At 43.5% G+C, this 13,174-nt stretch overlaps 1 pseudogene; it reads right to left on the bottom strand.

Annotated features, from left to right (window-relative positions):
• Nucleotides 1-4,188: 4,188 nt before the first annotated feature.
• The window catches only part of LOC124694416, a 49,881-nt pseudogene continuing 40,895 nt past the window's right edge, over nt 4,189-13,174 (bottom strand).

The raw sequence follows: 13,174 nt of genomic DNA on the forward strand, positions 1-13,174 counted from the left end.
TTCAATTGGTGAAGCTCTAGATCTAGATCTCTCTCTCATTTCCCCCAAAAATATGCAAGAAAAGTGGGGGGATCAAGAGGATGGTAAAGCTCTTCAAGGTCAACAATGGAGGAGAGAGAATGGAGGGAAAGAACTAGTTGGATCGGAGGTGGAAGAGAGGTATAAATAGGGGAATCCAAAATATATCCGTTGAAGCAGAAAAACGACCAGATTCGCACCTGAGCGGTAATACCGCTTGTTAAAGCGGTACCACCACTTCCGGAAGTTGACCGGAAGTTCCGCTTGCCAAATCTGAGAAAAAGCAACTGCAAATCAGAGATGAGAGAGAGAGGGGACAGCAGCAGAGGCAGCATGCGGCCCGGCAGCAGTGATTGCATGAGCTGCGCGTGGGGCCGGCCAGCGTGGGCGTGCGTGGCGTGGGCGTGCAGCAGCCAGCAACGGGCGGAAGCCAGCGGGCGGGTCAACGCGTGAGCGTCTCCCGCCGTCCCGCGCGGGATCGAGCAAGGAGCGACTCGCGTGCGTGCAGGTGGCACGGGAGTGGGCTGCGGCGGGAGCAAGCAGCGGCTGGCGAGCTGGGCCGGGGAGCAAGGCAACGGCGGCCCAGTGCGGGGTGGCGGCAGCGCGCAGGTGGGCCGGTAGGAAGGGCGTGGCCCAGGAGCGGGGAGAAGCCAGAAGGATTAAGAAAAAAGGGGAAAAAGAAAAAAAAATGAAAGATGGGCCGGTACTACCGTTTTAGTACCGGCCCGGTACCGTAAAATATACGGTAGTACCGGGCTGGTACCGGCCTGGTACCGCTCCGGGTCCAGTAAGCTCGAAAGCCAGATGCGGTACTGAGCCGGTACCATCAGCGGTACTACCGGCCGGCCCAAAACGCGTTTTTCTTTCTTTTTCCAAATATGATACACTATAAAATCATAACTTGAGCTAGACAACTCCAAATGACATGAAATCAATTTTGCCGGAAAGAGGACGACAAGAGCTACCTACTCCCAAGGTGAAAACATGCAAATGAGTGGATGATGATTTTTTTCATGGTCATAGAGGTGTAACCTCTCAATATGGTATATCGGAAAGATCATCACCCTCGCACATGCAACATGCGATGCATTCGGAATCCGTTTCCGATGAGCTAGAGCTTGTCATGAGAATGAACACAAGCTCTCGAACATCTCATGGATAAGAACCAACAACAACCAAGAAACACGATGCAATGCATGCAAGGTTTGAGCTCTCTATCTTTCCAAACTATTTCTTGACTGGGCTTCCGGACTTCATAAACTTTGGGTCGTGGGCCTTCAGTAAACCCCGGGTACCATCTTCGGCAGGCCCATTGGGGATGCCTATGTCACCCATGCACGTACCAAATATACGCACCAGCTGCACCTGTTTTTCCTGGATCATGGGATGTAGAAGATACGTTCCAGATTTGTTCACCGCAATCATATTTGTAAGAAGAACCTTGGCATTCAATAAAATCAATCAGTAATCTAGCTACTTGAGACTTCACCATAAGACTGATCCATATACAAAAATAAGTTCCACAAATTATAGATATGAATATGAAATCATCCCATTCCAACAAGTTTTGTACGAGGTGAATTGGTGTGTTGATTTTCTGAAATTTAACGAAACTAAAAATTGAATAGAACTCTCACAAACTTGACAGAAGAACATGGAACTTAGAGGAGGACAGTGCGTTGATAACCACAAACCTTTTGGACATTTTCCAAAATAGTGCACGACACTACACCCAACTGGACTGCAGGTTGCTTTACAGAACAAACAATGTCGTTTCTGCAAATATGCTACAACCCATCTTTTTTTTCTTTTTTTTTGCACAAAGAAGGGGTCTGGAAGACCCCAGAGAGCTGCATTATATTAAACGTGGCAGGTATAATTTACAGGATAGCCCCTTAAACATCACTCGCACTAAGAACCAACTATTTGAAGAAAGGGCCTCCAAAGTAACAAAAAGCACCTTGGGAGGAAAGATGAGAAAGCAATCAAGTCCCTTGGCACCTCCGCCACAGATCGCCGGTGACCTCCAGGCGTCGCCGCCGAGGTCTGAGGGCAGTGCGCTCGAGGGCCCTGCTCCGACGATGAATCGAGGCCGCCGGCCACCATAGCACCACCGGGGACGTGCCACTTGGGGGCGTTGCAACGTCGAGCACCAGCAACTGGATTCAGATGAGGCCTCCGCATTGGAGGTAGAAGACGGGCCGCTCTTTCGGCCGAAGATCACGACGCCAAAACTGAGCGTCATGTGTTCCGCTTGAATGGAGATCGCAGCTCCAAAGCACCTCGTAGGCAACCAACACGTAGCCACCCTGCCGATGCAAAAGCAAGAACACAGCTTCATCTCCTTCCCTCGCCTCCACGGCCGGTCAAAGGAGAATCCCCTATGCTGCTTTAGCTTCATAAGATGACCACCAAAATCACCTGCAAAATCCAGGGAAGAGCTCCCCAAATCTGAAGGCTCATCGAGCTTATTGCACAGATACTTGGCCTACCAAATCCCCAGCACGACTGGCTCCTGCCATTGGAGCGCCGAGATGAAGCAGAGGAAGACGAAGAAGCCCCCACCGTCGCTCGGGGACAACGGAGCTCGACCTGCAGGCATGACGCCAGACGCCATGGAGGGACACTAAACTAGGAACCCTACTCTACAACTGTACAGGGGCGGGTCCCTCACCCTACCTCAACGCCGGCAGCCGCCGGAGAAGAGAGGGGAGGGGCCAGACGGCCCGGATCTTGGGTGTGGAGAAAGCTAGAAGGGGAGAAGAGGAGAGCGGTGGAGAAGACGACTCTGCTACAACCCATCTTGTATGCGTATTTTAGCTATTGTTTTTTCATCCAGTGGTCCATGAATAACAGGTGCAGCGGTGCATATATTTTCCTGGTGCAGGGGATATGTTCTCACCTTTCATAGACTCTATGACCTGACCTTCAACACCGTTGATAAAGTTGTGAGTTCTTTTGGAAGTTGTCTATTTTTAGAAGAAAATTATGGGTTGATTTGGCAGCTGAATGGCATAAATTGTTAGAAATCATTCATGTGGTTCATTTATCTCTAGGTGAGGATAGAGTGACCTGAGATAGAAGGGTTTTAGTGTCAAAACACTTTATTGTGCTTTGCATGATAGGCTTCCTGTCAAAGCTTTTAAGCTTATGTGGGGTTTAAAGGTACCAACAAAAATTAAGATGTTTTTGTGGTGTTTGATGTGTGGGGGAACTGTTACTAGGGACAACTTGACTAAAAGAGGGTGGGTTGGGGAACAACTGAGTATGTTCTGTGCTAGAGACGAAAGCATATGTCACTTTTTTTTTGCCTATCCAGTTTCTAGGTTTATGATCAGTCACCTTATTAAAAGATAAGGTGATATTGGTGACATTATCTTTATGATTTGTCACCTTATTTATTACTAGTGTGGTATCCAGAACTAAAAAAAATCGAGAGGAAGTGAGTTCGTAAAGATGCTGATGCAGCGGGTCTTTAGCAGGGCTAGAGGATGGGCGCCACTATGACGAAGAATAGCCAATTCATAGTCTTCATCAGGAACACTTGTGTCTAGGCGTTGCTGTGGGGAGGAAAGCGTGTTGGCAGCCTGATGCTTACTTATGTTGTTTCTTTCTTCTATTTGTTGTGAAACTATGGGTGTCAATCTGTGTGGTAGATGTCGGGCTTGCCGTTGTGGGCTTGTGGTTGTAATAGTCACGCTGAAAACTCCGTAGAAACATATGCTTTGTTGATGAAGCGGGAGAAAAAGCTCCCATGCATTTCTAAAAAAAAAGATACACCAGCATTAAGAGAAATTTTAGTAAAATGAGTTTCAATTGGGATTTCGGTAATCAACGAGTGTGGTTTGGAAAAATGCAAAATACACATTTTATATTACCCATGTTTGGATTAGGCTGAAAACAGAATCGGTGTATTAGTCGCTTCTCTCTCACATGCAATGTGAGGTGGATGGCATTGATGTACTTGTCGGTGATGCCGCCATGGGGGTCGACCGAGGCATGCATGACATGGATCTCGCCTTGAGACGGGGAGTGAAGACATGGCCATAGATCACCTTCCTTTTCCATTTTGTTTGACTTGATCACGCAACATTTTTAAAAGGGCATGGGATTCCCACTGCTTAGGTAGTGGGCCCCGCATGTAAGGTCGCGCCATGCAGCGCTACACCATCAGGGCGGCAAGGCATCACCGGACTTGTCACAGTTCTGACTACTAATTGAACTAGTTAATCCTTCAACGGTCCCTACGATGAGGACGTCTGCTTCGTCGACCTCCATAATCGCTGGTGGAGGTGCCCATTGGAAGGGAGTTCTACAGATCAATGCCTCCAGGCGGCCTGGTTCGGCCTCCTTGGGGCATCGTACATCTTGGAGCAACTTGTCGACGAGGGCCACGACTAACTCGACATCTTCACCGAAGATGGATTCCTGGAGTTTGGCAGGGTAATGAACGGATAAAGGCATTGCTTGTTTTTTATCGAAGTTCATGGCTGAGAAGGAGAACCAGGATAAAGAAAACTTGTTTGTAGAAAAAGGTCGTCTTAACCTGTTCTTTCCAAAACGTGAATTCAGGTATTACGAAAATCAAGTTTTACTCATCCAAGAATTAGTTAGGTGGTCCAAATAAAGTTTTAGTTTGTTAGATTTCTAAAGGAGTTCAGATAAAAACTAGTTCCAAATTATGCGTTGACATGAACTAATTTGTTATGTAACTTAGTCGTTGCATGGTAGGAAAATTCTCGAACTTGAATGACTAAGTTGAGAACCTGAATACCAGTTGTGGGTTGCTTGAAGCGCAGAGGCAACAAAATGCAATATTGATTTACTATACTACCTCTGTTCTGAAATAGGAGTGTCACAATTTTATCTAGATATAAATATATCTAAATAAGTGGTTAGTTTTGAAAGGATACAACACTAGAATTCGAAGCAAGACAACGTGACAAGATTTAACCTTCCCTATGCATACCTACAAAAATAATTAAAAGACACGGACCTGAATGGTAGAACCAACCATAAACACTTGATCACACTTGCTGAATAAATCTCACACAAATTAAATGATTTTCTTACATAGTCTTTGGCACACGGTATTCCCATTACACCAATTAAAGGGGTAGACACATCAGAGAGACACGTCAAACCCTTCTTATTGCAAGCATACAACATAACCACAAACCACATGTAGACAATAGGTCACGTCACTCCCAGTAAAAAGAGCTAGAAAACAAAGAACCACAAATCTTGGGAAGAAATTAAAACACTAATCACTTGAATTGTATCAACCACGGAAATAGAAAGCAACATGACGTATGCCACCGCCCGTTGTAGGTATTTCTTGACAGCACCAAACCTACACAACACAACAAATGATCACATACGAGTGATTACTAACAGCAAGGTATGTTCGATCATGGCCACCACTCACACATTACGACACATTCTTTAAAAATAAATAGAAAATAAGGTGGAATGCATGCGTGTTTACCTAGGCAATAAGGTTGGTTCATCGAAGCACCGAGACTCTGGGCAGGGGCTTCTTGTAGTACGACGAGTGGCGCGGCTTGAAGAGGGAAGGGTCGTGCCTGACCTCCAGTCCATCCCACTCCAGGTTCTCCCACCAGTCCTTCTCACAGTCCACAATGGGGTGGCTGTCTTGCGCGACAGATGGGAGGCGCCTGACACCCCAACAGCCCCTGAGCCTGACTTTCTCAAGCTTGGGAGCAAACATTTTGGCTTCGCATATATGTTGCAGCTTATAGAGCTCATGCATGTAAATGTGCTTCAACTTTGGGAACTCCAGTATTCCTTTTCTGTGGCCAGTAGCGATTATTGCCAGAAACCTAGGCTCCACGGGGAAAACATCCTTCATATCACCACAGTTGATGATGTGGAGAGTCTCTAAGTTGGGAAAATATGAGTGTGGAGCATTCCACGATAGTGGAAGCGCAAATGTGAGCCTTGGGCAGGACCATAAATGTATGCTCTGCAATCTCACAAACGATCTATTGTCCATATCACTAATCATCCTTCCTTTGGTCCAAATGCAATGTACCATCTGTAGATCAGCTGCCCGAAAGGTCTCTATTTTATTAAAGCAATGTTCATCATAGTTAGTGATGAAGACTGTGTGCATCTTCGGGCATCTCGCAACATGACATTCTTTCAAATCTTTCCAAGTAAGCCTATTCCCTTCTCCGGTGAGCATGTGTTTAGGGATGGTAGTGGTGATAGAAAAATTGTCGTGCACGTGCAACGACTTTGCTTTGTTCATCACAAAGATGATAGCCTCTATTTCTTGCTGGCTTTCCAATCTAGTATTGCTAATTCCCTCACCAATCTGCACATGGTAGCCGAATGGGTGAAACTGCAGTGCACTAGTGTAGTCATGATCAACAGTAATGCCATCAAGATCAATATTTGTGTAGGGGTTGCGAGAATGCTTCTGGATTAATGATGGTGACCTGCATATTTTACCACGGCTTCCAGAGCCCATCGTCTCTTTGTTGAACCATTGTCCACTAGCAGATAAACAGAGGTTGATAATAAATCCATCATTGTTCCAAAAAATATCTTTATAACTTGTTAACAACAATGACTGAATAAATCTCAAGTCCATCAAAGCGACATATGCTTGACAATATCCCTTTGTTAACTTCTCATAATCTTGTATTATCCTTCCGACCTCTCCTCCTCCTCCTCCTCGAGTATCAATGCATAGCAAACTTATTTGGGGCATCCCTTCTACTGGCCAAAGTACAGCACGAAGTTTCTCACATCCCACCAGCATGAGTCGCTGGAGAAATGGGATCCGCACAAATCTGAGGTCAAGGGTCTTCAATTTTGTGCCTGAAAGGTCCAACTGCTCAAGGTGTGGTAATAATCCCCGCAACCTGATGTCGGATAAACTTGAACAACCAGTAAAGGAGATACGAGTTATTTTAGCCTCATTGTAACCATACACATACTGTTCTACATCTAAGCTGAATGATTCAAGTGACGGAGGAAGACCTTCAAGATGCTCTAACCCTAGACAACCATCTAGAACCATAGTTTTGACGCTTGTTGCTCCTGACAGACGGGGCAAAACTTGTATTGTACAATTTCTAGATAGGTTGAGGGACTCCATCTTCACCATATTTGTAAATTCATCCTTTTCTCCCGTCTCCCAGGGGCATGTAGGCTCAATTACTTGAAGCTTCCGAAGGTTTTGTAGTTTTTTCCATGAAAAATTGATGTGCCAAAACCTCCCTTCATTTATATGCACCTCTCTAATGTTTGCTGCCATATGATCTATAATATCTGGTGATAAATCCAATTCCCAGTCTGTTTTGTGTATGTCTAGCACCCATAGCGTCTTTAAAAAATCCATTGTTGTCCTATCTTGCTTTTCAGCTTCCTGTTCTCGTTTATCCTTACAGTGCGCCAGTGCTAGAAACCTTAAGCTGCGGCAACAATGGAAAGGAGGCGAAGAAAAGCTGAAAGTGCAATGAAATAATTTGAGCACACGGAGTTTGTTCGATTGATGAAACTTGACATTAGGTAGATGTGTTATTGAATGATGAGAGAGAAAAAATGATGTTGACTCTTGATGCACAACAAGGTTGTCGTCCCTGGTCCAAGCCAATATCCAACGTTTCGAGGGAGTCTTTAGTTTATCACCAAAAGAGGGTATTATATTAAAATAATAATCCTCTATATGTATCTGTTGATGCAGAGCACCTGCAACCTCCCAAGCTTTGTCAACCTGATCTTCCTCTATGATACCATCACATACCCAATAGTTTGAAGCATGCGTGGCCCAGTTGTAGTACATGCGACCCTGAGAGTTGAGTGACAATAGATACAAGTAACACTCATCAACTACTTTAGTGGGTATATCTTTGATGTATGCATCGGTTTCTGTAGCCTCTTTTCGCAGTAAGTAGTTCCACCCTAAAGTACTATATTCTTCATAAAGATAAAGATGTGAATTATCCACCCTTTCTTTAATTTTTGAGTTGAGCCGAAGCCTTCCACCAAACGTCCACAATACCCGAGCACCCCATGGTGATAGAGTAATGCCAAAATCATCCAAGTCAATTGTGTCATTGCTCCCATTATGAAATACTATTAAATATATGTGCTCTTGTACGGCTCGATGTATCTCTGTGCCAACAACTTGTATCTCTGCTCTGGAGCTGTCATCTACTCCTCTAAAATCATCTTCTTCATCTTGCCTATCAATAACATCCATTACCCACTGAGGAAGCTTCAGTTCTTGAACGATTGTCCTTTGGAGTGCTCTTCGGCTTTTCCACCTAGAGCAATCAATGTGGATGATCTTGTGGAATTTATTGAGTAGAGACAACGGGGGGTTCTCAGCTATTGATCTAAGCACCACGGAAGCAGCTAGCCCACTCCAGCCATCAAAATAGATGGCCTTGTGTGCAATATTTCTCCTATCCTCCAGAAAAGGGAGTATCGATGCCACTGCTTCTCTGATGTTGTTTGCAAAAATCCTCTGCATTAGTTGATGGAAATTAGTTAAGGTCACTCGCTGAGAAGTTTTTGTCTTGTACAAGAGGTGCAACTACATTTTTCTATTAGTAGTGGGATAAACACTAAAATGCATGCATGGACCCGAGGAAGATTGTAGGAAATATGGTGCGGTATACATGGGGGAGTGGTAGAGTTGGCGGCTAGGACCGGGAGGAACGCCACTGTAGGAGATCGTCACTAGGGGAGAAGATGGTGTTACAACCTAAATACATATTTCCCTTTGAAGTTTAATATAATGTTCCCAATATTATTTACCAATTATTAATGGGTGTTTTCAAAGTCCTATTTATTTTCATTTTAACTTTGGAAGGCAGAATATCCCTCACGTAATCTATTTTATTTCAGGAAACTTCCCAAAAGAGAATAAAACTGGAGAAACATTGGGAATGAATTTTGGTTGGATACGAAGATGTACACACACATGAACACACCCGGGGGAACCATGAGTTTGTGCTACTAGCTTGATCATATTTCTCCACGTGCCTTGTTGTCTCTAGATTATACGAGCCTCCTTACTTGTTATTTCAATGGTGGATGCTTGTTTATGAGGTGATTTATCCTATTCAATTATTTTCTATGTTTTATCATGATATATTCATAGATCTATATTGTTGTTCTTATTCTAGATGCATATGTGTTAGGGTTACACTTAGACTGGGTGAGTAGTTGAGGGTGGCTAGAGATGACAAACCATACCCATTTATAGGAGTCGTGTTCCAAGGTGAAATTTGGGGAATCCAAACCCTAACACGGCGGTAGGACATTTTATCTATTAATATTTATTTTCCTGAGAGATGTGAATTTGGGGATCAATTGCAAGGGTGTATTTGCACTTAGTTATGTCTCCACTCTACAAATAATTATTCTATGCAATACTTTTGTGCTAATATTTGTTAGAAAATGGAACACAATGTGTGTCAGTTGGGGTGTTTGAGACTTTCAGTGGTGCAATTAAATCAGTGGCAAAAAGACTCAGCCACTTATGCAACTGTAACTATGGGACGAGACATAGAAAATAATCTGGTCCCCTATGTTTTAATTATATTGTTGATGTTTTCTCTAGAATGTTAATGAAGGGTACTGAATGCAATCTCATCAGGGGGGGCTTTGTCCTAATTTCCTCCCTGGAGGTGTAGTTAGTTTACAATATGCTAATGAAACCCTTCTCTTTTGACAAAATGATTCAAGAGTAACTCTGAACTTAAGATGGATCCTCACCTGTTTTGAACAGATTTCTGGTATGAGGATAAACTTTCATAAAAGTGGGCTTATCCCTATCAATATGGATACTCTGGAAGTTCATCCTTTTGTTGACATTTTTCAGTGTGTAGTGGGTAGCTTCCGTGTTAAGTATCTAGGAATTCCCCTGCACCATGATAGATTAAAAAGAGAGGATCTCCAACCTCTCATTGGGAATATTCTTAAAAGAATTACTGGGTGGAGAGGGAAATTGGTGTCCTCTGCTGCAAAAAGAATTCTTAACAAGCTTGCCTTGCTAGCATTCCTATCTATTTACTATCCTTATTTAAGTTTCCTAAATGGGCCTTAAAATTGCTAGACTCTCATATGGCCAATTTTATGTGGAATGATGAAGAAGGCAATCAGAAAATTCATTTAGCAAACTGGCCTTCCATTTGCATGAAGAAAGATTTTGGAGGGCTAGGTATTCCTAACCTCCAGGACTTAAATAATTTTTTGATTGGATCCTAGATCAATAGATACATTCAGAGTGAGGGAGCACTCTAGAAAAAAGTCATTGGTGCTAAGTATAATATAAAAAAAAACCAAACATATTGTCCTGCCATGATATCCAACCTATCACCTTTTGGAAAGGTGTAATGTGGGCTTCTAGGGCAGTGAAGATGGGTTATAAATAGCATGCAGGAAATGGAAAATCTATAAAAAATTGGAAGGATGTTTGGTTTGGGAATTGTCCCTTAGCTACTCAATATTGGGACATTTACTTTGTCTCTAACCAACAAAACCAAACCATAGCTGAGTTGTGGGATGGGAATGAAATTAGAGGGAACCTTAGAAGAACCTTTACTGGTGAAATGATGGTCCAGTGGCAAGAGATCCTCGAGTTGGCTAGGTCTACCTCTTTCTCTGAGGAAGAAGATCAATTGATCTAGCAATATAATTCCTCGGGGGTGTACTCTTCTAGTTCCCTCTATGCAATTATAATTTTTTGGGGGGTAAAACCAATTTACTTGCCGACTGTTTGGAAGCTAAAAATTCCACCTAGGGTTCAAGTGTTTTTGTGGTTATTCTCTCAAAACAAGATCATGACAGGGATAATCTTAGAGCTACAGACATTCTCAAACCTATGGAATGTGAAATGTGTAGTGAATTTAAAATTTTCCAACAACTTATGTTTGATTGTATAGTGGCTAGAGCTCTTTAGGATATGGTGGATGATATTTTCATGTCGTAAATTTTGAATCAATTTCTTCTAGATGGATCTGCAATAAGAAATTTACACAATTCAATGTAGTTTCATCTGCCATTCTTTGGGGCTTGTGGCTAAATAGAAATAATCTTGTATTTAACAAGGTTACATGGATTAATCTTAAATAGGTTTGGCGCCTGGTCTACTCTCTCCTTGGAGATTGGAAGAAACCTTTCAAGGAGTTAGAAGGTGGAAAAAACGCTCAATTCATGGAACTTTGGCTTGCCAAGCTAAAAGCGCATTTGTACCTCCCAGTGGGGTGATTTGTACCTCCTTCGATCGGGCTTCGTCCTGGAACTCAAGCTATGAAAGAAGGGCATCCCTGGCATACCTCCTAGAGCACCCTGATGATTCACACAACATCCATGTGGTGATGTGACAAAAAGACCTCGTTTCCTTCAGGAGTGCGCTGCGGGAGAAAGAGATCTGGGAAGCACAAGTCTGGCCATAAGAAAGTTTGTAATTTTTATCTCTAGAAATTTTCGTTTGTGTAAGACTGGTGCTGGGCGGAAGTAGCAGCTGGGATGGTAGCTGTTTCTCTTCTCTTCCAGTGTCCTCTGCTAAGCTTGGAGATGTTTACATGTGAACTTGTTTCTTTAGTTTTTCTCTTTGCTATAGTAGGGTTTAGGTTTCCTTTCCTTGTTGTTCTGTTCTCGAACTTTGTTTGTCTTCTTTTCCTACAAAATGGAGCTGGGGAGAGATCCCTGGTAATCTAAAAAAACAAATCTGGTTGCGGTTGCACCATATATATGTATGGCCCCCCTTCCTCGAGTAGCGCAGATAGGCTAGCTAGTATGTACCGGAAATAATCTAGCAGGTAGGCTAGCTAGTTAGTACCGGAAATTTTAAGATGTGGATCAAATTTTATACTGAGGAAAGTACCGAGTCTAGATTGTGAGAATAGCATACATGGGAGGTACAAAATTAATTACCTGTCGAGGCATGATGAATAGTATTTCAGTAAAGGCCGGCGAAGACGAACGCTGCAGAAATCTAACCCATCAATCGATCTGCTCCAGCCTGTAGAGACGACTTATATATCTTGCTTGTTGTCACCTAGTTACCATAAGAGACCGGGAGGAATTAGTTGTGCTTCGGTGCGAGGAATTGGGACAAGAAGTAAAATCGTATAGCAGTAGTAGCAGCGGCAGTACCTTACTTGGCGGACACTGTGTCTTCAATGAAGGACCAACAAGACAGGAAGCTCCAGAGACTCAACCAATTAATCTGCACTACCAGACGAACTATCTGCGCAAGAGTCGCAAGAATTAGTTTCTGTTTGTGCATGGATAAACAATTTCGGTCGGTCGACGGAAACAAACTAATTAAACTGCCGGGAGTTAGAGCTAGCAGTAGCGCAGCAGCATAAACATTAGTACCTTACTCGGCAGTCGGTCACATCGATCTTGTGTGCTTATGATGATGGGCGACAGAAGGATCAATGTACATGCTGGTTGTGGCAGAGGAAAGATTTCACATCAGCAAGCAAGTGATATGAAGCATGAGCGGGTTAGTGCAATTGTTTGTGGCTTGTCATTATGCCAAACTAGGCATCCATACGTAGTTAGCTGGTTAATTCTTTGCTTGACGATGGAGCAAAGTAAAGGATAAATTAAGGTGGATTCTGTTCTCCTTTGCTTTTTATTTTTTCTTTTGAATAAAGCAAAGGGACATATAGCGGCAGGGACTAGGCCAAGAACATGGACTCTCCACTAGATGAACCGTGAGTGCTACTCGGGAGCAGGATGCCCGTTTTGTTCCCAGAGCTACGCATGTATAAGGGCACAGAAGTACACGGTGTGTTTTCTGTCATCATGACGAAACAATCAAACACCTATTCTTCCAGTGCAGTTTTGCAAGATCTATCTGGTCAGTCATCCAAGTAGCGTCTACCCTGTATCCCCCGACTAGTGTGGCAAATGTCTTTGGCAATTGGCTTCACGGTGTAGGTTCAAGGTTTAAGTTGCTTCTTAGGGTGGGGGCGCTAGCAGTTATCTGGGCGCTTTGGCTAAGTAGAAATGACAAGATTTTTAACGATAAAAATTGTTCTTTGTTGCAGGTCATCTACAGATGTACAGGTATTCTCCGTTCATGGTTACCTCTTCAGCGGGCGGAGAACCGAGACCTATTTACGGAGGTCTGTACACGGTTGGAGACTACGGCGAG

This window comes from Lolium rigidum, chromosome 3, assembly GCF_022539505.1.
Source record: "Lolium rigidum isolate FL_2022 chromosome 3, APGP_CSIRO_Lrig_0.1, whole genome shotgun sequence".
In the NCBI taxonomy this organism is placed as follows: domain Eukaryota; kingdom Viridiplantae; phylum Streptophyta; class Magnoliopsida; order Poales; family Poaceae; genus Lolium; species Lolium rigidum.